The sequence below is a fragment of the Papio anubis genome, chromosome 7, assembly GCF_008728515.1.
Source record: "Papio anubis isolate 15944 chromosome 7, Panubis1.0, whole genome shotgun sequence".
In the NCBI taxonomy this organism is placed as follows: Eukaryota; Metazoa; Chordata; class Mammalia; order Primates; family Cercopithecidae; genus Papio; species Papio anubis.
This window is the reverse complement of record NC_044982.1, coordinates 56,346,970-56,370,582: the sequence shown is the minus strand read 5'-3', so window position 1 is coordinate 56,370,582 and position 23,613 is coordinate 56,346,970. Positions and strand designations below refer to the sequence as shown.

At 47.4% G+C, this 23,613-nt stretch overlaps 1 long non-coding RNA gene and 1 pseudogene across 3 annotated transcripts; one reads left to right on the top strand and one right to left on the bottom strand.

The window, feature by feature from the left end:
* The first annotated feature begins 1,747 nt into the window (after window positions 1-1,747).
* LOC101005736 lies at window positions 1,748-3,278 on the top strand (annotated as a pseudogene). Its single transcript, XR_001904157.3, has one exon. The product of XR_001904157.3 is annotated as a PDZ and LIM domain protein 1 pseudogene (transcript).
* A 6,789-nt stretch (window positions 3,279-10,067) lies between these two features.
* On the bottom strand, window positions 10,068-22,943 carry LOC108586869. Of its 2 annotated transcripts, XR_004184922.1 has the most exons (4): window positions 22,752-22,943; window positions 21,122-21,328; window positions 18,617-18,794; window positions 10,068-13,517 (listed from the first exon to the last, which is right to left on the bottom strand). It is a non-coding gene; the product is annotated as an uncharacterized LOC108586869 (long non-coding RNA). The 2 variants fall into 2 exon arrangements; XR_001904781.3 differs by lacking the exon at window positions 18,617-18,794.
* Window positions 22,944-23,613: the final 670 nt, after the last annotated feature.

Genomic DNA, 23,613 nt, shown 5'->3' with positions numbered 1-23,613 from the left:
GCCTCATCTTCCTCAGGTACCCAGAGCATCTCTCCAAAATGCAAATCTAATCTTGTCCTTCCTCTCTCAGAAAACCTTTAATTGCCCAAAGCAGATTATTAAACTTTAGTTTGCATCTGAATTGCCTTGAAAGCTTCTTAAAAATGCAGATTCCTGAGCCACCTCCAGACCTCCAAAAATCCAAAGTTCTGTGGGTGGAGTGATGCACATTCTCAACCAGTGCCCAAGGGCTTCTGATAGAGCTGGGCTCCACCTTGAGAAACACTGTCATGCACAGGCGACTCCAGACTCCATCGTTCACTCCACCAGGCCCTTCTCAGGCCAGGGACCCCCCAAGCGAGGTCTGTCTCATCCACTCCCTCCTCACACACCCTGCTCTTCATGGTACTGCTTACCTTCCCCCTTTGCTCTATTTTGCCTGGTGCCAAGAATGTCTTCTTCGAAAGACCGAGCCCCGTTTTCATTCCGGTAACTCGATAATCCTTTGGAATGTTGCTACTCAAAGCATCAGCACCACCTGGGATCTTGTTAGAAATTCAGAATTGCAGACCCCACCCCAGCCCTACTGAATCAGAGCCTTGGTAATTCCTATGCACATAAGAGAAGAAGAAGCACAGCCTTATAACTTGGCTCAATAGTCGCCTCTTCCAAGAAGCCCTCCTAGACTGACACTGACTCATCAAATACCCATTCCTCCCAACTGACACCGGGCATCACAATCACAGTGCTTGTTGTGGGGAAAAGAAAGAGATCAGACTGTTACTGTGTCTATATAGAAAGAAGTAGACACAAGAGACTCCATTTTGTTCTGTATTTGAGATGCTGTTAATCTGTGACCCTACCCCCAACCTTCTCCTTGCAAGAGGCATGTGCTGTGGTGACTCAAAGTTTAACAGATTTTGGGCTGTGCAGGGTGTGCTTTGTTAAACAAGTGCCTGAAGGTAGTATGCTTGTGAAAAGTCATCACCATTCTCTTAATCTCAAGTACTCAGGGACACGTACACTGCCAAAGGTCGCAGGGACCTCTGCCTAGGAAAGCTAGGTATTGTCCAAGGTTTCTCCCCATGTGATAGTCTGAAATATGGCCTCGTGGGAAGGGAAAGACCTGATCGTCCCCCAGCCTGACACACATGAAGGGTCTGTGCTGAGGAGGACTAGTATAAGAGGAAAGAAGGCCTCTTGGCAGTTGAGATAGAGAAAAGCATCTGTCTCCTGCCCACCCCTGGGCAATGGAACATCTCGGTGTAAAACCCGATTGTATGTTCTGTTTACTGAGAAAGGAGAAAACCGCCTTAGGGCGAAAGGTGGGACTTGCTAGTGCAATGCTGCTCTTTATGCACTAAAAAGGTTTATGGAGATGTTTACATATGTGTATCAAAGCACAGCACTTTTCCTTAAACTTATGTCACAGAGATCTTCATTCATATGTCTTACTGCTGACCTTTTCCCTACGATGATCCTATTATCCTGTCACTTCCCTTTTTCTAAGATGGTAAAGATAATGATCAATAAATACTGAGGGAACTCAGAGACCAGTGCCGGAGTGGGTCCTCTGTATGCTGAGCACTGGTCCCCTGGGCCCACTTTTTCTTTCTCTATGTTTTGTCTTTGTGTCTCATTTCTTTTCTCAAGTCTCTTGTTCCACCTAACGAGAAATGCCCACAGGTGTGGAGGGGCAGGCCACCCCTTCAGCTTGTAACATTTAAAAGTTAGGAATCTCGAGCTGCCGGGGGGAGCCCTGCACACCATGCCACGTCCTGCCTGTCTGTCTCCGAGGGTCGTCGCCCACCACAGCCGTGCCACGGCCACCCAGCAGATCGTCCTCCAGGGCCCGAGGCCGAGGGGCTTCTGTTTCGTGGGCGACAAGGACTTCGAGCAGCCTCTCGCCATTTCCCTGGTCACTCCTCGAAGCAAGGTGGCTCTAGCTAATTTATGTATCAGAGATATAATCACAACCATTGATGGGGAAAATTCTCGCAATATGACGCACTTGGAAGCTCAGAACAGAATCAAAGGCTGCACAGACAATATGACTTTCACTGTAGCCAGATCCAAACATAAAGTCTGGTCTCCTCTGGTGACGGAGGAAGGGAAGTGTCATCCATACAAGATGAATTTAGCCTCTGAACCTCGGGAGGTACTGCACATAGGAAGCGCCCACAACCGAAGTTCCATGTCCTTTACCACCTCGCCTGCCTGCAGCACTGCCGCCAGGGTCATCACAAACCAGTACAGCAACCCAGCTGGCCTCTACTCTTCTGAAAATATCTCCAACTTCAACAACGCCCTGGAGTCAAAGACTGCTGCCAGCGGGGTGAAGGCGAACGGCAGACCCTTAGACCATGCTCAGCCTCCAAGCAGCCGTGTGTCATCGACACAGAATCTAAAGTTTACAAGATGCATCAGGAGAAACAGGAGTTGAATGAGCCCCCAAAATAGTCCATGTTTTTCCCGGTTTTGCAGGAAATCCTGGAGTCTGAAGAAAAAGGGATCCCAACAAGCCCTCAGGATTCGGAAGTGTTGAAGCTTCTGTCACTAAAGTGGCTGCGTTGATTGGAAATGCTCAGAAGTTGCCTATGTGTGACAAATGTGGCCCTGGAATTGTCGGTGTGAAGCTGCGGGACCATCACCGCCACCCTGAGTGTTACGTGTGCACTGACTGTGGCACCAGCCTGAAACAGAAGGGCCATTTCTTTGTGGAGGATCAAATCCACTGTGAGAAGCGTGCCTGGGAGCGAGTCACACCACCCGAGGGCTACGAAGTGGTCACCCTGTTCCCCAAGTGACCCAGCAGATCCAACCGCTGTTCTCCAGCTGGCCACTGCTGCAGCTTTTTCTCTCAGTGTTCTGGGCCCTCTCCTCTCTTGAAAATTCTCTGCTTACTTTGGTTTTCTCCCTGCTCGTAAAACATTGAATCCCCTACCTTGGTTAATTGACTCACACCGGCTGTGTGATGCCCGTTTTTATAATGAAAGGAAGACTGTTCTGTTCAGTGTCCCCTTGCCAGCAACACCATGTCCTTTTCTCCCCTCTGTTCTTCTCTGCTGCATTTGGACATCAGCCAAATTTGAACCCAATCAAATATAATGTATCTGACATTGATTTTGTTTTTACTCAATAAATTTATAGACTCCAAAAATAAAAAATAAAAAAAATAAAAGTTAGGAATCTCATAGTGCAGTCCCGGAGAACTGTCAGATTTAAAGAGTGGCCTAAAGAATAATTCTAATCCCATTATCCCCAAAGCCTAGGGAACATCCACCCCGCTTTTTTTTTTTTTTTTTGAGATGGAGTTTTGCTCTGTCACCCAGGATGGAGTGCGGTGGCATGATCTCGGCTCACTGCAGCCTCTGCCTCCTGGGTTCAAGTGATTTTCCTGTCTCAGCCTCCTGAATAGCTAGGATTACAGGCGTGCATCACCATGCCCAGCTAATTTTTGTATTTTTAGTAGAGATGGGGTTTCATCATGTTGGTCAGGCTGGTCTCGAACTCCTAACCTCATGATCCACCCACCTCAGCCTCCCAAAGTGCTGGCATTACAGGCTTGAGCCACCGCACCCGGCTGGAACATCCCTTTTGTGTGCTTGCAGTCCCATGCTGTATCTTGGCACCTTTGCCCCCTTTCTTCTCTGCTGGCGTTCAGCCCCACAGGAGGTGTTTCCAACATGCCCAGTCCCCCTGCCTCATCTGGCCTCTGTGGCATGGTTCTTCTTCAGCCCTGTCTGCTTTTCTCCCGAGAATCTTGCTAGGTGGCTGCGTCTCTTCTCCTTTCAGAGAGTGGGGCAGGCAGAAGGACTGAAGTGGGCTCCTGACCCCAAGTGATCCACCTGTCTCAGCCTCCCAAATTTTTGGGATTACAGGCTTGAGCCAGTGTGCCTGGCCAACACCAGGTTCTTATTAGGCTGTGCTTCCATATCATTGTCCGGTTTTTAATTGTGATGATGAAGCTCAGTAACTTTGGAAAATTTGAAATCATTGTTGATCCTAGAACTGAGAAAATTGTTGTGACCCTCACAGGCAGGCTAAATAAATGTGCAGTGATCATCTCCAGATTTACTGTGCAACTCAGACCTAAAAAACATGGCAGATTAGTCTCCATCCCATCAGTTTGGTTTTGTTGAACTGATGACTGCAGCTGGCATCATGGACCATGAGAAAGCATGATAAAAGCACACAGGAAAGAAAACCCTGGGATTCTTTTTCTGGGGATGAAATATATAATTACAAATTAAATGCTTCCCTCAATAAACAAAACCGAGAGAAACAGAAAGGAGAGAGGAGAGAGGACAGAGAGAGAGAGAGAAAGTGAGCAAAGCCCCTAGTCAGTTGTCTGTCGGCTGCTGCTCTGAGTCTCAGCCAGAGCTCTGGACGAGGAGGAACTCAATCTCCTTGGCATCCCCACGAGTGCCTAGAGTGAAGATGTCTCCTCTGCGGCAGACTGGGTCTCTGGTACATGTGGACGTTCTCACTGAAGAATGTTTCAGAGCCTGTAGCAGACACAGAAGTACTCTGGCCATCCAGGGAGTTGGTCCCAGCTCGCTCTAGCAGAAGAGCGGGGACTAGGGACCCAGGAGTTAGCATGCTTGCCTAGGACATCTATGGAATCTTTATTTTCTCTTTCTTCCTGCTGAGTGAGGCAAGAGAGTCCTATAAATGGGCATGGGGTCAAGGAACACATATTATTTTTGGAATAGTTACAAAGATCTCCCGGGCATAAATGAGACTTGGAAACTGGATGACTCCTCTCCTCCCCACTTCCCTTTGATGAATGACAGCTCTTTATGTGTGACACACCTACCATGCGCCATGCACAGGATTAGATGCTTGACTTCTGTTGTTTTAGTTGGCACATTCTTTTCAGAGAGTTGAAAATGAGGCCCAGATGCTCACGTGATTTTTAGAACCTAGAGTAGAGCCTGGAGCATCTGACCTTCACCTCCATCTTCCTCACTCTGTCAGCCTTTCCCAAGGCATTCTTAGTAGAGCCCTAGTCTGGGGGGACCTTCTGTGGTCAGATGAATTGGTTGGGCACTGTCTGTACTTTATGTGCCCCTTGGTTTCAGGGTGCTATGAGCTGAACATCACAGGATATCCTAAGACCTAAACTACAAAGTGACAAACTCAAAGGGCCATTCCGGGGTTGGTTAATGCACAACTTAACAGCATCAAAGATCAAGATCCATTTCTCTGAGATTTTCTTGACTTTTCCCTCATGATTTCAACAGGACTGAAGCAGCGCCAAGCCCATGTCTTCACATGACAATGTCCTAAGGCAGGAAGAGGCAAGTACTCATCCTGTGTCATGTTTTAAGAGTCAAGAAATCCTTCCTAGAGGTTCCCAGGGCTGATTGTCTTTACATTCATTACATGCAGGACTGCAGCACATGGCCAAACTAAAGCAGTCACCGAAGGAAAATGGCTCAGACCTGTGAACATTTCTTCCTGGGATCGGGGAGGAGCCTGTGAGACACACAGGTGCTATAAACCAACAAAATCGAGGGTCTCTCAGCAAAGGCGTGTGGCGGGGAATGTTAAGCAGGAAACCAACACAGTTTTCCATATCCTTCTTGAAGATCTGCATTGCACATTAATATGTTTAAGGCTTTATTGTAAAGAAAGGTATTTTACCTTTTTTTTTTTTTTTTTAAAAACGGAGTCTCACTGTGTCACCCAGGCTGGAGTGCAGTGGCGTGATCTCAGCTCACTGCAAGCTCCACCTCCCGGGTTCACACTATTCTCCTGCCTCAGCCTCCCAAGTAGCTAGGACTACAGGCACCCACCACCACGCCCAGCTAATTTTTTTATATTTTTAGTAGAGACGGGGTTTCACTGTGTTAACCAGGATGGTCTCGATCTCCTGGCCTCATGATCCATCCACCTCGGCCTCCCAAAGTGCTGGGATTAGAGGCGTGAGCCACTGCGGCCAGCTGGTATTTTACTTCTTTTAACCCAGAGCTTCCCAGGCTCTTTTTTTTTTTTTTTGAGACAAGAGTCTCGCTCTGGAGTGTAGGCTGGAGTGCAGTGGTGGGATCCTGGCTCACTACAACCTGTGCCTCCCAGGTTCAAGCAATTCTGCCTCAGCCTCCTGAGTAGCTGGGATTGTAGGCATGTACCACCATGCTCAGCTAATTTTTGTATTTTTAGTAGATTCAGGTTTTCACCATGTTGTCCAGGCTGGTCTTGAACTCCTGACCTCAAATGATCCACCTGCCTCGGCCTCCCAAAGTGCTGGGAATTCAGGCATGAGCCATGGTGCTCGGCCCAGGTTTATTTTTTCTTGGAGTTCTTATTAACTCCCTGCAGACACTGTGAGCAAAGCTGGATCCGCCATGCTGTTTGTCCTCAGTTAAACGACTGTCCTGAGAGCTCTTTGGCACAGCTGCGCAGCCAGATAGTGCCCTTTGCAAACACCAGAGAACAATGAGAGCTAGAAGAATGGCTCGGCTTAGCCATTTGAAGGAGAGAGTTTTCTTTGGCTCAATTAATGGGAAATAAAGGCAAGAGTTCTCTCCTGTGGGCTTCTTTTCCTTTTGGTCATTCTAAATTAATAGGTTTAAGACATTACTTTTAGTTTAACTTCTTTCCATTACACTTTCAGTAGTCCAGTGCCACCAGAGAGGGTAGTAATGACTGCTTTTAATAGTGATTAAAGACAGACCCATGGTTAGGTCAAACCAGGCCTGCACCTCCTCCCATGCTGCACATGCACTGGCATCAGCAAAGCTGGCAAGAATACTCTTGAGTGATGACGTCCCCACGGCCGCTTGTCTGCAGCAAGCAGCCTGCCAAAAGCCGGGACAGCTGGCAGCCCGTGCTCACCAAGCGCTCAGCCCTCAAAACCTCTCCTTCTCTCTCCTTCTCAGTCATCCGGTCTCCCCACCCACAGTGTGTTCTCTAGCAATACATCCATTAGCTGTTTCCCCACTGCTAGACATCTAGATTATTTAAACTGCTTTTGCTGTTGGAAGGAATGCCTCCCTGAGCATGCGTGTGCAAAGGTAGATCCCAGAACGAGGAATCTCTTGGTTCACCAGGTTTGCACATTTAAAAATGTGACAGATACATGCTTTTAAACTGCTCCATCACCTTGGTGCAGAATGGAACTCCTGAGAGGTAAGGTCAGCGAGATGATGTGTGTGGCTCTGAGCTGGCCGGTGGAGCACGTGTTCCCATGCGGCACTCACACCATGCAGTGAGAAGATGTGTATGGCTCTAAGCTGACGGTGGCCCGTGTGTTCCTGTCCCAGCACTCACACCGTGCAGTAAGATGTGTGTGGCTCTGAGCTGGCCAGTGGACCACGTGTTCCCATCCCGGCACTCGCACTATGCAGTGAGATGTGTGTGGCTCTGAACTGGCTGGTGGCCCACGTGTCCCCATCCGGCACTCACATCGTGCAGTGAGAAGATGTGTGTGGCTCTGAGCTGACAGTGGCCCATGTGTTCCTGTCCCGGCATTCACACCGTGCAGTGAGAAGATGTGTGTGGCTATGAGCTGATGGTAGCCTGCGTGTTCCCGTCCCGGCACTCACACCGTGCAGTGAGAAGATGTGTGTGGCTATGAGCTGATGGTAGCCTGCGTGTTCCCGTCCCAGCACTCACACCTGTGCAGTGTTGCTTCTCCTGCACTTGCTGATCCTGTAACTGATATAGGGAAGGGCCTGGCAATGGCTCATCTCAGGGGGATAAAATGATTTCCCTTCTATGTTTCCACTCAGTCATTTCCTCTTCCACCGGGGTGGGAAGAGATAGGAACAGGAAGGGTTTGAGGAAAGAAGCCCTTAGTTTAAAAATAGCAGAGAAGTGCTGCTTGGTAATTTCCCTGAGTTTTACTCACTGAAGAACCTGATTTCAGCTCTTCTTGAGTTTGGGATGGACAATGGAATGGCTTGGCGCCATCCTAGACTCTATCATGCGTTCAAGCAAGAAGTGTTTGTTGAACACGTCGGGGGCGTAGCATACTGACTGATCAGGGCATCACTGGCCTTCATGCAGAAGTGGAGTCCTGGGAGCCCCCTACTATTTGAGTCAAGGCGTGTTTCATTGTCCTTGAGTGAATGTTTGTGTTTCTCCCAAAATTCTTATGTTGAAGTCCTAATCCTCAGTGTGATGGTATTTGGAGATGGGGCTTTTTGGGAGGTAATGAGCTAGGTGAGATCAGAAGGATGGGGTCGTCGGCCTGATGGGATTAGTGTCCTTTAGAAGAAGGAACACCAGAGAGCATACACGCTCTGTCTCTCCCTCCCGATGTGAGCACTTAGCAGAAAGGCAGCTGCCTGCAAGCCAGGAAGAGAAACCTCACCAGGAACCAGATTGATTCGCATGCTGATCTAGGACCCGGAACTGTGAGAAAATACATTTCTGTTGTTGAAGCCACCCAGTCGATGGTATTTTATTATGGCAGCCCAAGAAGACTAAGACAGCTGGGTAGCTGGGAGGTGCCATGGGGAGCACACAGGGACTTGGGGCAGTGACCAGTCACCCACTGGTACAGAAGTTTTCAATATTTCAACAACAGATACAAATATGCTAGTACCAGCCCTGTTCATGGAGTTTACATTCTAATGAGAAGAGATAGACAGTATGCAAAATAAGCAAAATAAATATTGTGTCAAATGGTGTTATCTGCTGTGGAAACAAACAAGGCAGAGAGAGAATTAGCAAGTGCCTTGGAGGAGGGAGGTTGCTACTTTATGTTGTACAAAGAAGGAAAGAGGAGAAAGGCACGCTCCCTATCCTTTAAGGCACCCTATCATTTAAGGGCATTTTCCAGAAGTTGTGCACACTTACTTAGACTTAAAGCTTCTTGCCAAGAACTTAGTCACACGGCCACACCTTGCTGAGAGAGAAGATGGGAAACACAGACCGAATTCTGGAAAACCATGCTCACAGCTGTGGGTCAGGGGAGGTGGGGGTGTCCACTACTGAAGGTGCAGAGACTAGGAATTGGGAGGCCACCAGCCACAACATAACATGACTGGATTGTGTTGTACAAAGATAACTTTTCAGGATCTGTTGGGAGACTGTTCTCCATGGGTCTCTCACATTTGTGGGTGTCTTATGAGCAGGAGCACTCACTGCCTCTGTTCTGGAATCTCTTTCCAAAGGCACTTGAATAGCAAATAGGCTTGGAAGACAAGACTCCCTCTGGAGCAAAGTACAGGCATGCTTAGTGTCTAGTGTAAGAAAGATAATGTCTTCTGCAGAAGAGGTCAGAGACTTATTGCCCATCATAAAAGATGCTGATTCTCTAAGCTCAGCATTCCTCCCCTCTAACGCAACCCGCTGTGTGTGCAGGTGCAACTGGGCCTTCTTTATGTTGACCTGTGGAAATTGGAGCCAAGTGAACCAGCATAAGAACATATATTTAATTTCCACTTTACAAGAACAGATATATATATATATATATTTATATAATTATTCCCATGTTTCAAGGGAAAATAGTACCTTTACAATGAAGAGATCTGGCATATACCACCTTAACAAGGTGATCAAACTTAATACCAGCAATAACTGACATCGTGTGTCTCTTAATGTGATACACTGAAAATAATCGAGTGTTATCTCTTTAAAAATATATAGCATGACTCTAATCATGAGGAAAAAGCAAATCCAAATTGAAGGATACAAAAAATGCTAGTGTCATGAAATATAAAAAAGGACAGGAAAACAATTCTAGATTACAGGGGAATAAACCGATATGACAACTAAATTCAATTTGTTATCCATGATTGGCTCTTGAATTGAAAAGGGAAAAAAACAACTATAATAATATCTTATATCCATATATAAATTCCACTTGGCAAAATTGAATGTGGATATATATCAATATTAGATAATACTATTATATTATTGTTAATTTTTCTTTTCTTTTTTTTTTTTAGACAGAGTTTCACTCTTATTGACCAGGCTGGAGTGCAGTGGCGCAATCTTGGCTCACTGCAACCTCCACCATCCAGTTTCAAGTGATTCTCCTGCCTCAGCCTCCCAAGTAGCTGGGATTACAGGTGCCTACCACCATGCCCAGCTGATTTTTTTGTATTTTTAGTAGAGATGGGGTTTCACATTGGCCAGGCTGGTCTTGAACTCCCAACCTTGTGATCCACCCACCTTGGCCTCCTAAAGTGCTGGGATTATAGGCATGAGCCACAGCGCCCAGCCCTGTTAAATTTCTTGAATGTGATCACGGTATTGTAACTGTGTAGGAAAATGTTGGCATTCTAAGGCAATACATGCAGAAATATGTAGAGGAGAAGTGTCATGACATCAGCAACTTATTTTCAAATGGTTCAGAAAAAACACACATACATGAATATACAGGAAAAATGAATGCTAATAACTGGTGAATGTAGGTGAAGGTATGTAGGTATTCACTGGATTATTCTGTCAGCTTCTTTGTAGCTGGATTTTTTTAAAACAAAAAGTTGGAGAACATGGAAAAGAATCCTGGTGGCCTGTGGAGGATGGATGGGGGGCGGGGGTGGACCTGGTTTGGGGACAGCTGCACTGGGAGCTCTGTCCCCTCAGGAAGTCTCTCTCCGCGGCTCATCACAGCTTCTTGCAGTACCATGTCCCCTTGCTGCTGCAGGCAGGCTTTGCCAGGCTGTGGATGCATGGCCACAGGTTTCTCTGGATTCCTAGCCTTCCAGCAAGCATCTAGAGAGAAAAGAGCCTGCTGCAGCTAGAAAAACCCTGGGGAAGGGCCCTAATGAGCTCAGCTTGGGTCATGTGCCCCTCCCAACTCCCACTCCTACCCCTGCCAACCACCCACTGGGTCAGACCCATGCACTCCAGGCACTGAGGGGAAAGCTAGGAGGGAGAATCAATCAGACTCGGGGGGGCAAGGGCAGAGCAGCAGAGGGCTAAAGGATGAGCCTATCATTTCTAACTAGGGGGATTAGGGAAGGCAGCCTTAACTGAAAGAGAATACAAGACAAGCCAGTTTGGATGTTCTGTTTTGAACACGATAAATTCAGAAGCTTTGCGAGGATCTAGGGAGAGAATCTCACAGATTGCTGGGAATACAATTCTGTAGCTCAAAAACGCATTGGCAGTGCCTGCTGCTTGATGAAGGCATGGGTGTGCCGGCTTCATCTGGAGAATGCGGAAGGTTCCACTGTGCCCGGCAGGCTAGCACGGCGCCCCCTCTCCTTGTAACCAGGCTCGTTGGTGACAGAGATCCTGGCAAATTATGAGGAAGTAGAAGCTGGGAGCCATTCAAAGGCATCACATCCACATTTCTCTTCAGGGACTCAGCCAGGGCTGCTCCTACTGCTTGTTCCAAGGCACACTGGGAGTTGTTGGGCAAATATTTGCACAACATTTAGGCCCTAAGCCTGCAATGGCCTGAGCCCCTCCATGACAGAGCCTCCTTCTCGGGTGCAGGCAGCTCTCTCAGCTTCTCCATCAAACCTAGCTACAGCAACGGCTGTTGAGCCACTCCAAGTTCAAGTCTGGTTTTCCAGAATAGACGCCCTGCCAAGAAATGTGTTACTGAAGAGGGAAAGGGAAATATAACCAAAGGCCAGGGTACTGGCACCTTTCTCCCGTCCTCCCCTGAAAACAGGGACCTCTGCTTTCTTTTGCCTTCTTGTTCTGTGTTCGGGAAAAGTTGTGTCTGTGGTTAATCTCTTGAGATCCAGAGGGAGTTGGACATGGGTTTGAATTCCAGTTTCCCCATCCCTATTACTTCCTTGGGAGTCAGTGAAAGTCACTGAGGTAACACAGCAGAGCACTTGGCACATGGGAATGTGAGCCAGATGTGAGCTGTTCTCTCCCAGGAGCGTGTCTGAATGGGGCTGGAGATGGACGCCTCCTTTCCTCATTGCTCTCAGACCTCCTGGGGTGGTTTCCTGTCACACAGCAGAAGCAAGTGCCTAAAATCAGATACCCAAGGATGCTGCGGGGAGCAGAGGCTGGAAGAGGGCGGCTGGGGTTTCACTTGTGTAAGCCGCACACCTAAAATAAGCCCCGGCAGGAGACTCTGGGAATTTCCTGTAATGTTCACTGTAAATGTCCTATTTATAAAGCTGAGTCACTGCAAGCCGTTATTTCACAACCACCCAGCATGTGGAGACAGGCCGGCACAGGAAACAAGGAGCACACCCTGAAACGCAGGCCTCACTCATAGGCTTTGGGGGTTTCCTGGGGTCAGCCTGGGCCTGACTGTTCAGCCCCTGGAAACACCTCCACAAACTCAGGATTTGGGTCATTGGGCCAGACTTACGCTATCATCCGCCATTAGCCCTTTTTCTGGATTCTTTGCTCCAAAATAGACTCTTTTTTTTGTTGTTGTTATACGTTTACAGGTAAAGTCTGGCTTCTTCCAGAGTTGCTTACAGACAGTGCCAGGCCTGTCTCCGTTGGAGACACAAAGGGTCTGGCCTGAAGTGGGATCCAGGGCAACTCTCTGCTTTCCCACATGAATAGACCTGCCTGGATGCCTCTGTCGCCACCTCTATAAAACAAACAGATTCTCCCAGGACAGATTCCATACGTTCAAGGCTCGGGGTGCCTGAACCCAGAATTGATTAAAAGCAGTGAAAGGGCAAAAACAGGAGCAGACGTCAGAAAGCACAACTGCACTTAGCACGCTCACCTTTCCATCAGAGCTCCTGCAGGAGGGGCCAGGAGGGAACACAAAAACCTCCTCACTTCCTAATTTTACAATCACTCAGCCAGCGGCTACCATCAGGGTCACTAATCACAGCTGTTGAACCAGGCGGCCACATCCTGCCTCCAACAGCCCCGGAAGACACTGCAGGGCAGAAGGCGGCCGGCCCTTCGCCACTGTTTCTCTGGTGTGCAGAGAAGTCTCCAAATCAAAGCAACCTTAATGCTTAGCGACAGCTTCTCCTTAAACAAGGTAAACAGTGGTCCAGTGAAAACATTCTCACTGTTGCTGAGAATGTTTCCCTCAACACACTTCTTTTTGGGAGCCAGCTTGGAGACCCAGCTCTGTGTGCCTTGTGGGTTCAGCTCTGATTTCTGGGAGCCCTGGGAATGTAGGAAGTTTGGACCCTGAGAAGTCCCTTGGCTGGCAGTGTTGGGTGTCAGTGTCAAGGCAGCGCAGTGACATGGGGCAAGGCCTGTGTGAACTAGTCAGCGTGGGTGGGGTGGGAGGGCACTGCCGGGTGCCCAAGTCTATCTCCAGTGCCAGAGCTCCTCCCTCCCTGTCCCCACATTACGTGACCAAAGGTCTTTGGGTGTTGCTGTCAGATGGTGCGTCTTCTGGTCCAGCTGCTCTCTGACACCTAATGCCCTTTTTATCACCCTCTGTCTTTCATACCTGCCAGGCCCCAGCCTGACCTCCAACCCAGGCAAAGTCCCCCGAAGTCCCTATTCCTTTCCTTATTCTGTCTTCCTTTTCGTCGCCACATCCTTCTCTCTCTCACCCCCATTACCAGATAATTTAGGCCACCTTTTCTCCGTCAGCGTGGCCCGTGGCCCGACAGCAAGTATCTGAATGTGTGTGGCAGCTGGCACTCAGCTTCTCACGAGCTCCACGATGTGAGCTCCATCTGTGGAGGACACAGGTGTTAGTGTCACAAAAACCCAGGCATTTTCCACCCCTGTCTAGTGGGTCACCCTTCCCCTAAGTGCCAACCCCCACCTATCACAGAGATTAACTGTGACTGGGGGAGGGTGCTTCTTATTGTAGCAGTAAAAAAATAAAATAACCTGTCAATTTAGAAAAAAAATAGATTCAGGCCCAGTGCAGTGGCTCACGCCTGTAATCCCAGCACTGTGGGAGGCTGATATGGGCAGATTGCTTTGAATTCAGGAGTTCAAGACTAGCCTGGGCAACATGGCAAAACCCTATCTCTACAAAAAATTATCCGGACATCATGGCACATGCCTGTAGTCCCAGCCACTCCAAAGGCTGAGTGGGAGGATCAATTGAGCTCAGGAGGCAGAGGTTGCAGTGAGTCAAAATCGCGCCACTGCATCCAGCCTGACAAAGACCTGTCTCAAAAAAAAAAAAAGAAGAAAAGAAATTAGAACTCATAAGGTTCAGCAATTCACCAGACAGAAAATCTACCTGCAAAAATCAACAGCATCTCTGTCCACCCACAGTAACTGCTGGAAAATATTATTTAAAAGATACCATTTACAATAGCAGCAAGAATTATAAAATATGTCTAGGTAATAGCCAAGAATACACAAAATTTCTATAAACATGTTTTAAATTCTAATAAGGAAACATAAAATGATCTGAATAAATAGAATACATTCCACATTTTGGGTAGGATGACTTCATGTAAGATGACTTATTTTGGATGACATTTATAAAGACCTAATTATATCAACAATGAACCTATACATTTAATGCAATCCTAATCAAAATTCCAACTGGATTTCTTTTTGAGGAACTCAGTAGAAAAATAATTAACTTTTACAAAGAAGAGTAGAGGGGAGAATTGCCCAATTACATACACTACAAAATCAGAATAACAGTAGCAGTGCCAGCTCTGTGGCAGTCCAGTAGACTAGCGGAAAAGCACGGGTAGCTGGGCAACACACTCCAGTCCTTTAGGAACTACACAGAGAGAAAGTTAACCTGGCAAACACAGGTCCTCAGTGGGCTCAGCCACCAGTGGAGGTTTTGCTGGGAGATTTTGCTACACCACTATCATTGCAACAAGTATAGCTAAGGAATAACAAAACATGTGCCTCAAGGCCCCCGTGTGACTTCAAATGCACTACATCAAACTGGCTCTGTGGAGAGAACAGGACTTAACTGTTCAGCAGGCCTAACTCTTTGGAGCTGCCCCTGAAGCCGGCAGCAGTTACACATCCTTCATGAGGCCAGATGTGAAAAGCTGGGCCCAGAGAGCTGAGGTAGGTCCCTGTGCAAGGCCACAGGGCTTCCATCTCTCTCCACAGAAAACACATCGTGGAGCTCATGAGAAGCTGGGTGCCAGCTACCAGGAGAGCTGGAGGGTGAGCTGGAGGGGGTGGCCTTAGGTGGAGAGAAAGGACAGGAGTCCACAAAGCAGGCCCATTCTGAGTGTTCAGCAATGCTAGGTAAAATTCACAGGTGGAAATCCTAGCCCCCAGGGTGATGGTATTTGGAGGTGGGGCTTTGGGAGGTGATTCGGTCTTGGGGGCAGAGCCCTGAAGAGCCCTTTAATGGAGATGATTAAAGCTCTTATGAAAGAAACTCCTTCCGCCACAAGAGGACTCTGGGAGAAGGCGCTCTCTATGAACCAGACAGCAGGCCCTCACCAGACACCAACTCTGCCAGTGCCTTGATCTCAGACCTCCCAGCCTCCAGAACTGTGGGAAATAAATGTCTATCCAGTCTGTGGATTCCTGTCCTAGCAACCCAAATGGACTAAGACAATCAACTTCAGCTAATTCATGCAGATGTTCAGCTCTCCTGAATTAGTAAAAGCATACACGTTTTTAAAAATACAGCATAGAAATCAAATCTCAAGCATTTTGTGTCCGTTCTCTTTAGCTCCTTGTCACTCATCTCGTGTTTCTATAAAACCACATTCTTTCTTCTTGTTTTAGGGAGGTCTGTCTGGGTTGTGCTGTAGCAACAAAAAATTTCCAAATCGCAGAGGCTTTATGCATTGATCATTGACATTTGAGGACTGATCATTGTTGAAGCTGAGTAATGGGTATAATAGGTTTGATATTATATGTATGCATATATATTATATTGCATATATACATATGTATTTGAAATTTTCCAAGATAAAAGAGTTTTGTAAATCTCCGTGGCTTAAACTCACAGAGGCTCATTTCTTGCTCATCTTCCATGTCCCTCATGGATCAGCAAGGTCTCTACTCTACTTCATCCTCATCCAGAGACACAGGCTAGCCAGCCTCCGCCCTCTAGAGTATTACTCAGTACTGTAGCACCAAAAAGGAACCATGGGGAGAGCATGTGATGGTTCTTCAGGCTTTTGCCTGAAAGCGAAACCCATGACTTCTGTTCACATTTCATCAGCAAAGCCAGCCACATAGCCACACCTAATTTTAGTGGCTCAAAGACAAATGGATCTACTATCTACTCAGTAGAAAGGGAACTGGAAATATCTGGTGAACAGCACTAATGATGACCACAGCCACGAAGAGATGTAAGTCTAGAGATTCATTCGAAAAGAAGCCCTGATATGCCATAGAGTTGTTCCCAATGGATTTCACCCCCAACCAAAACCAAACACTCAGTTTTCTCAATTTTAATAAAACATTCAAACTTATACCAAGACTGGGAGTTCCACAATGTCAGGGACAGTTTATATACCTTCTTTACTTTTCCAGTACTTCACAAACACAGCCCGTTGAGAACTGTCCCCGACATTGTGAAACTCCAACCTTGGTCTAAGTTTGATTGTTTTATTAAACAGCAAGAAATGTCTTCTTGTTGTCCTCCCTCTGTACTGTTTGTGTCCCATTTTCCTCTTCCTATAAGGATGACAGTCGTCTTGGATTAGGGCCCACCCTACTGACATCTTAATTTGATTACCTCTGTAAAGACCTCATTTCCCCACACAGTCACACTCTGAAGTGCCAGGGGTTAGAACTCAGCACTCTGTCTTTAGCAGGTGCTAGATTAAGATCTGCTCAACTGAAGAGACCAGCAGAATGGATTTCCAGGCGTCCTCTAGAGAAGCCATTTCTCATCTTTGTTCTTACTCTTACCAAACTCTGTCTTATGACATTCCCAGGAGGAGACAGGAGGGGGCTCATGCTTTTCTAGGAGGCCACTGAGTCATTGAGGCTGTCCCAGGTGGCCAGTCTTTCTCTGCTGCGAACTCACCAAATGTCAGTGGGTGGAGAAGGGAGCCTTGGGATCATCCTACTCAAAAGCATGCATCTTACAGGTGAGGAAACTGAAGCCCAGGGAAGGTAATGACTTCTACCTGCTTTAAGTCTACCGTCTCTTAAGTCCCTTTGTATTAGCAATCTCTGAAAGGCTTGTGACTTTGAAACCTGGGTATCCTGGACCACAGTCCAGTCCTGTCTGTGTCTGCCATATTATATCCAGCCATGCTGTACACTGCCATATGTTTAGTAAGACTGAACTGAGAGAGAGAGAGAACATTTAAATAGTGTAGGTAATCCTGCCCATTTCACTCAGTGAGGGGATATGAATCTGATTTTCCCGATAGATGTTGGTTCCTGCCTTATTCTCGTACGTGAGCTCTAGCAAGCCTTTGTATAATACTAACATGGCCCCTAGACACAGGCCAGTCCTGCCCTGGGGCTCTACTGAAGAGTCAACACTCTGCTTCCACACCGGAGAGAGAGCCCATCCTATGCTTAGTGAGAAATGGTGTCAGGGTCTCCGACATGGCAACTTCTGAAAGGATTTGCAGGGGTCATTTGAACTGTACTCTCTGTCTTTACACCTGAAGCCTGGTGCGATGTGCTCTGCTGTGACCATTGCCAGTGCAGGGGTTGGGCTGCCAAGAAAGGACACATCAAGAACAGTGCCATGTATTAAATGAGCCTTCGGTGGGCTCTTGCTGGAGCTTCTTATGAGCAATGAGCGTGTAGAGAATAATAACTTGAACAAACCTATGCATTGCTTGACCATAGAAATCATTAAAATATCAAGGGATTTAAAGATGTAATGACCCAGCAAAGATGGAAAATACGTTTAAATGCAGATCTCAGTCATTAAAAATGCATTTGGCACGCCACATTTGCCTCCTCTGAAAATGGGGGAAAATACATTTAGGGCAAGATGGCCACAGCTCCCCAAGAGGAAGGGTTGAAAAGAGAGAGACAATCCTCATTGGGTGCCCAATGAGGCAAAAGCTCTGAGGTGGTCAGATTGCCTCTCTGTGAGGGCTGGTGATGCTATCACCATTGGAAGCTGCAGCCAATTCGCCACTCCAGAGGCTTGTGAACTATGCGAGATGCAGGAAGCATCTTCTGAAAGAGAGCCCCTCTTAGGGGAAGATACCAGAGTCTGCTTACCAGAAACATCAAGAGGGGAGGCAGTTGCAGAAATGAATGTGGACAGAAACACTGATCGCAGCAATTTATAAAAGAGGCTACCTTGGTCTCCTGGATACGTGTTTCTTTTTTCTTACCAGATTTTAATTACTGTATTAGTTTGCTAGGGTGCCCATAGCAAAGCACCACCGACTGGGTGGCTTAAACAATGGAAATGTGTGTTTTAGTTTCAGAAGCTAGAAATCTGAGATCCAGGTGTTGGCCGGGTTTGTTTCTTCTGAGGGCTGTGAGGGAAGGACCTGTCCCTGGTTCTGCCAGGTTTGTAGATGACCGTCTTATTCCAGTGTCCTTTTATCATCTTCCTCCATACTGTTTGTGTCCCAGTGTCCTATTCCTATAAGGACAACATTCCTATTGGGTTAGGGCCCACCCTGGTGACCTCATTTTAATTTGGTTACCTCTGTAAAGACCCCACTTGCCCACACAGTCACACTCTGAGGTACCGGGGCTTCGAACCTCAACGTATGAACTGGGCAAGGGGAGGCAGGACACGGTTCAGCCCACCACAGTCACTCAATGATTATAATGCATCCAAAGGGAGGCTTCGAAGGGGTGTGTTCTGTCACATGGAGAAAACAAAAAGCTCACAGTGTACGCTCCTGTTTTCCTAAGGTGTTTGGTCAATGAAAGTCCAACTCACCAAGGACAAACTGCATAAACAGTGAAGGGCGAAAGCTGGGGCTGTTGGCTGTGAACCAGTTCTGTGATCTTGAGCACATGAAACCCTCCCATGACTCAGTGTTCTCATTTGTAAAGGAAAGGAATGGAGTTGGTGAGCTGGACGTGGTGACTGGCACTCCCACCCGCTGTGGGCCTTCCTGTATGACAGAAACAAGAACACTCAAAACTGTGTTTGCAGATTCCTCTGCAGCCAGAGTTCTGCTCAGGCATTAGGTGCCCCCGACAAGATGCACTGGGATGAGATCTGGAGGACCACAGTGAGGTAGAGGCCACCTCGTTATTGCTGCCTCTGTGGGCAAAGCCTGGTCAACGGTGTGGAAAGAAGCTATGGAGGATAGGGTTAGCACTCGGTGTCTCTAACCAGCCCGAGGGGCTGGTCTGGCTGGCTAGGCAGGTGTCCCCTTCCTCCCTCACTGCTCTGTGTGCCTCCCTCCTGAAGCTGTGCTCTCGCTCTATCCCCAATAGAGGAGGACTGGTCTTCTTTGGTCAAAGGTATATGAGTAGCTGTGCTCCCCTGCCAGAACCTCCAAACGAGCTCTCAAGATTGGTGAAAAAGCCAGGCACGGTGGCTCACACCTGTAATCCCAACACTTTGGGGAACTGAAGCAGGTGGATCACCTGAGGTCAGGAGTTCAAGACCAGCCTAACCAACATGGCGAAACCCCCTCTCTACTAAAAATACAAAAATTAGCCGGGCGTGGTGGCAGGCACCTGTAATCCCAGCTACTTAGGAGGCTGAGGCAGGAGAATCGCTTGAACCCAGGAGGTGGAGGTTGCAGTGAGCCAAGTTGTGCCATTGCACTCCAGCCTGGGCAATAACAGCAACACTCCATCTCAAAGAAAAAAAAAGATTCGTGAAAAAAAGCAAACTGGAGAAAAAGGTATAAAGTACACTTCCACTTACAAAGGAGGGATACACATGTGTATTTTAAAGGAATCTCGGAATAATAAACAAACCAAAAAAAGGTAGTCCTAACGATCTCTTTTAGTAGGAAAAATAGCGAGACTAAGATGTCAGGCCCCAAACTCTGGCTGTGAAACTAGAAGCAAAGGATGAGTGGGCCTGTGTCTCTTTCTCCTGCTCAGTTCAGAATGAAGGAGGAGGAAACACATGGAGGGCAGGTGAGAAAGGGAAATTAGCATTTGCTGAGCTCTCTCTTTTAAACCACCTGGGCAAGGTACTTTAAGTACATTGCTTTCTCTAATCTTTTACAGCTTTGCTTTGTGGTAGGCAGTTTTATTATCCCCACTTTATAGATAAGGAAAGGAGAGCAAAGAGGAGTGAAGCCACAGAAATCAGATTCATAAAGCCAGGAGAGTGGCAGAAGGGGACTTTTTGCACCCAGGCCATTGGACCAAGCTCTAGCATCTCTCTCTTGCTGGGCCCCCAGATTGAGCCCGCAGGCAGTGGCCACAGAAGGTGCTACCTCCTTGGAATCCTGGTTTCTGTCTTCTTTCCTCACTCCAAGGCTGGGCCCCAATCCTGGATTTGAGAGATGGGCCCCAAGCCTAGCCAGGGTAGCTCCCAGCCCTCCAGCTTCTCTGGGATTGGCTGAGAGGAGGAAGGGAGGGCCACTAAGCCACTGTTTTTTCTTTATTTGATCGGCTATTGAAATTATTTGATAGCCAGGCCCTGTGGCTCATGCCCGTCATCTCAACACTTTGGGAGACCGAGACGGGAGGACCACTTGAGCCCAGGAGTTTAAGACAAGCCTGGGCAGCATAGTGAGACCTCATGTCTACAAAAATAGAATAAAATAAAATTAGCTGGGTGTGGTAGTGCAAGCCTGTAGTTCTAGCTACTGGGAGACTGAGGTGGGAGGATCACTTGAGCCCAGGAGGTCAAGGCTGCAGTGAGCCAAGACTGTGGCACTGCACTCCAGCCTGGGCAACAGAGTGAGACCCTGTCCCCCTCCACCCAAAACAGAAAAAAAAAAATCATCTGAGGAGTTTTAAAAATGACTGATGCCCAAGTTTCACCCTCAGAGATTCTGATTTAATAGGCATGGGGTGCAGCGTTGGCATGGGATGTTTGGGAGTTCCCTATGCAATCCTAATGTGCCGTACAGTTTGAGAGTCCTTCTGGTTTTGAGTGTAGCAGGGGCCAGTATCAATGACACCGCCCACCATGTGGGAGCTTGTTAGAAATGAGAAATCCGTGGCCTACTGAATCAGAAACAGGTGGGAGGACAGGGGTAGAGGGAAGGGAGCCAGTATTTTAACAAGCCTTCTATAGGATTCTGGTGTGCCCAGTTTGAGAATCACCATTCTAAGCAACAGCTAGAGACAGATCGTGTGCCATGGTTTGCTTTGTCAACTATCACATAACTGCTATGTTGATTATAAAACAAGCGAAATTTAATGGCCCCAGGGAATGAGAGTGTTCAGGGCTTTTCCCCAAGAAAAAAACCTTGAGGCAAGTGAGAAAGTGTTTAAATGTAATTTGGAATCAACTCGTACTCACTCTAGCTTCTGAGAGGAGAGCAGCATTATCAAAACACGAGGATGCTCCTGAGAAACTGTACCACGAGCTTCCAAAGCCAGCGTGGATGCCTCGGGGAGAACGCGGCCCCTGAGGACAGGCGCGGGTGAACAGCCGTGGTGACCCTGGACCGGCAACCCCTCTTGCCAAGGCTTCCCAGCTTGATGGTATGTTCATTTCCTAGGGCTTCTGTGACAAATTACCACAAACTCAGTGCCTTAAAACAACAGAAGTGTATCCTTTCCCGGCTCTGGAGGACAGAAGTCTGAAATCAAGGTGTCGGCTGGGTTGATTCCTTCTGAAGGCTCAGAGGGGGAGTCCCTGCCATGCCTCTCTCCAGCCTCCGGCGGCTGCTGGCAACCCTTGCGTTCCCTGGCTTATAGACCCATCACCCCAATCTCTGTCTCCATCATCACATGACCATGTGTCTCAAATTTCCCTCTCCTTTCTCTTCTAAGGACACTCAATGGACTTAGGGCCCACCCTCTCCTAATTTTACAGGTGCAAAAACAGAGGCTCGGAATGAATGATTCGGGGCCTTGAGGTCACTCAACTGTGAGATAGAGGTCAGAATCCAGCCTGAGCTCTTTGCACTACATCTTACCTTCGTCCTGATTTAGCCTTCCTTTGGTGGCTCCCAAATTTGCTACTTATCTTTTTTGTTTTGAGATGGAGTCTCACTCACTCTGTTGCCCAGGCTGGAGTGCAGTGGGGCAGTCTTGGCTCACTGAAACCTCCGCCTCCCAGGTTCAAGTGATTCTCCTGCCTCTCAGCCTCTCGAGTAGCTGGGATTACAGGTGTGCACCACCATGCCCGACTACTTATTTTTTAATTTTTTTGTATTTTTAGTAGAGTCAGGGTTTCACCATGTTAGCCAGGCTGGTCTCGAACTCCTGATCTCAAGTGATCCACCTGCCTCAGCCTCCCAAAGTGCTGGGATTACAGGCGTGAGCCACCACGCCCGGCTCTTCAGATTGGCTACCTCCCTTCTGCTTTTGCTAGGACTACCTTAGTCTAGACATTCACCATCTTCTTCCTGAATTGCTATAACAGCTTGCCTGCTAGTCCCTTTGTCTACTCTTTTCTACTCCAATTTGCCTGTGCCCCGCTGCTGTATGCTTTTTCATATTTCAGTACATTTTGTTAATAGAATGATCTGGGCCTAACTCAGCAGGAAATTTATTTTCTAGCATCTAAAAATGATTTTTTCATTAGGTTAGGTGTCACCTACTCGTCTGCGCCTTGTTAAGATGGGGAGCGTAAAGTCATACCAGATACAGACTAGGTTTATAATATAGTTGACTTTTTACCATCCTTGGTAATGACAGATAAGGACAGAACTCACGAGTTCATAGCTAATCTACAAAGCTTACTGTGGCTAACAACTTTAAATGCTCAGGCTGATACGTTTGCAGCCAGTTGTGTTTCTCTACCACTGTACAACTTCAGGTGGGGCCCAAAAGTCTCAGGTGTTAATGATCTACACACTAAACCCTCCAGCTGAGGTGGGAATCTTTAAAAACCACAAACGCAAAGGAATTACTGAATTCTCAGGTGGCTTTGATGAAGAAAGTCAAGTAAGTTTAGGTTAACCTGAGTCAGGAGCACACACCTTGAGATGTACGTTTCAGAGGGGAAGGTGGATTTTATAGAGTTGAATTCTATATGCTTCTCTGATGTAGCATTCAGGGAGGTATGTAAGTTCGTATCAGATGCATTTTCTTTTTTTTTTGAGACGGAGTCTCGCTCTGTCGCCCAGGCTGGAGTGCTGTGGCCGGATCTCAGCTCACTGCAAGCTCCGCCTCCCGGGTTCCCGCCATTCTCCTGCCTCAGGCTCCCGAGTAGCTGGGACTACAGGCGCCCGCCACCTTGCCCGGCTAGTTTTTTGTATTTTTTAGTAGAGACGGGGTTTCACCGTGTTAGCCAGGATGGTCTCGATCTCCTGACCTCGTGATCCGCCCATCTCGGCCTCCCAAAGTGCTGGGATTACAGGCTTGAGCCACCGCGCCCGGTCCATATGCATTTTCTTTACCAACCTGGGTTTAGATCAAAACAGTATAACGTTAGGAGGTCCCAGTGAAATATGGTAAATATCTTGCACAAGTGACCATTTGCAAGTTACCAGACATGAAAGCCACACCCGATTCTTCTCTGCCACAAGAGTGTCATTGCCAGAGATACATCAGGCTCTCACACTCTTTCCCATTAAGCAATTCAAAACATTTTGACAAATGTGTCCGTTTGTTTAATATATTTATCATCTGATTTACCTGTCATACCACACAGCAAAGCTGTATGTTAGGTATATAAAACTCTAGTCAGATGACAAGGATGGTTAGACTCAGCATTGAAAATTCCTTCTCACTGAGAGCAAACTGGTGCAACCTCTTTGTGGCAGGTGCAAATATCAATTAAAATTTAGAATACAAATATTCTTTGACCTAACAATTCCACTTCTAGGATTTTTTTCATAA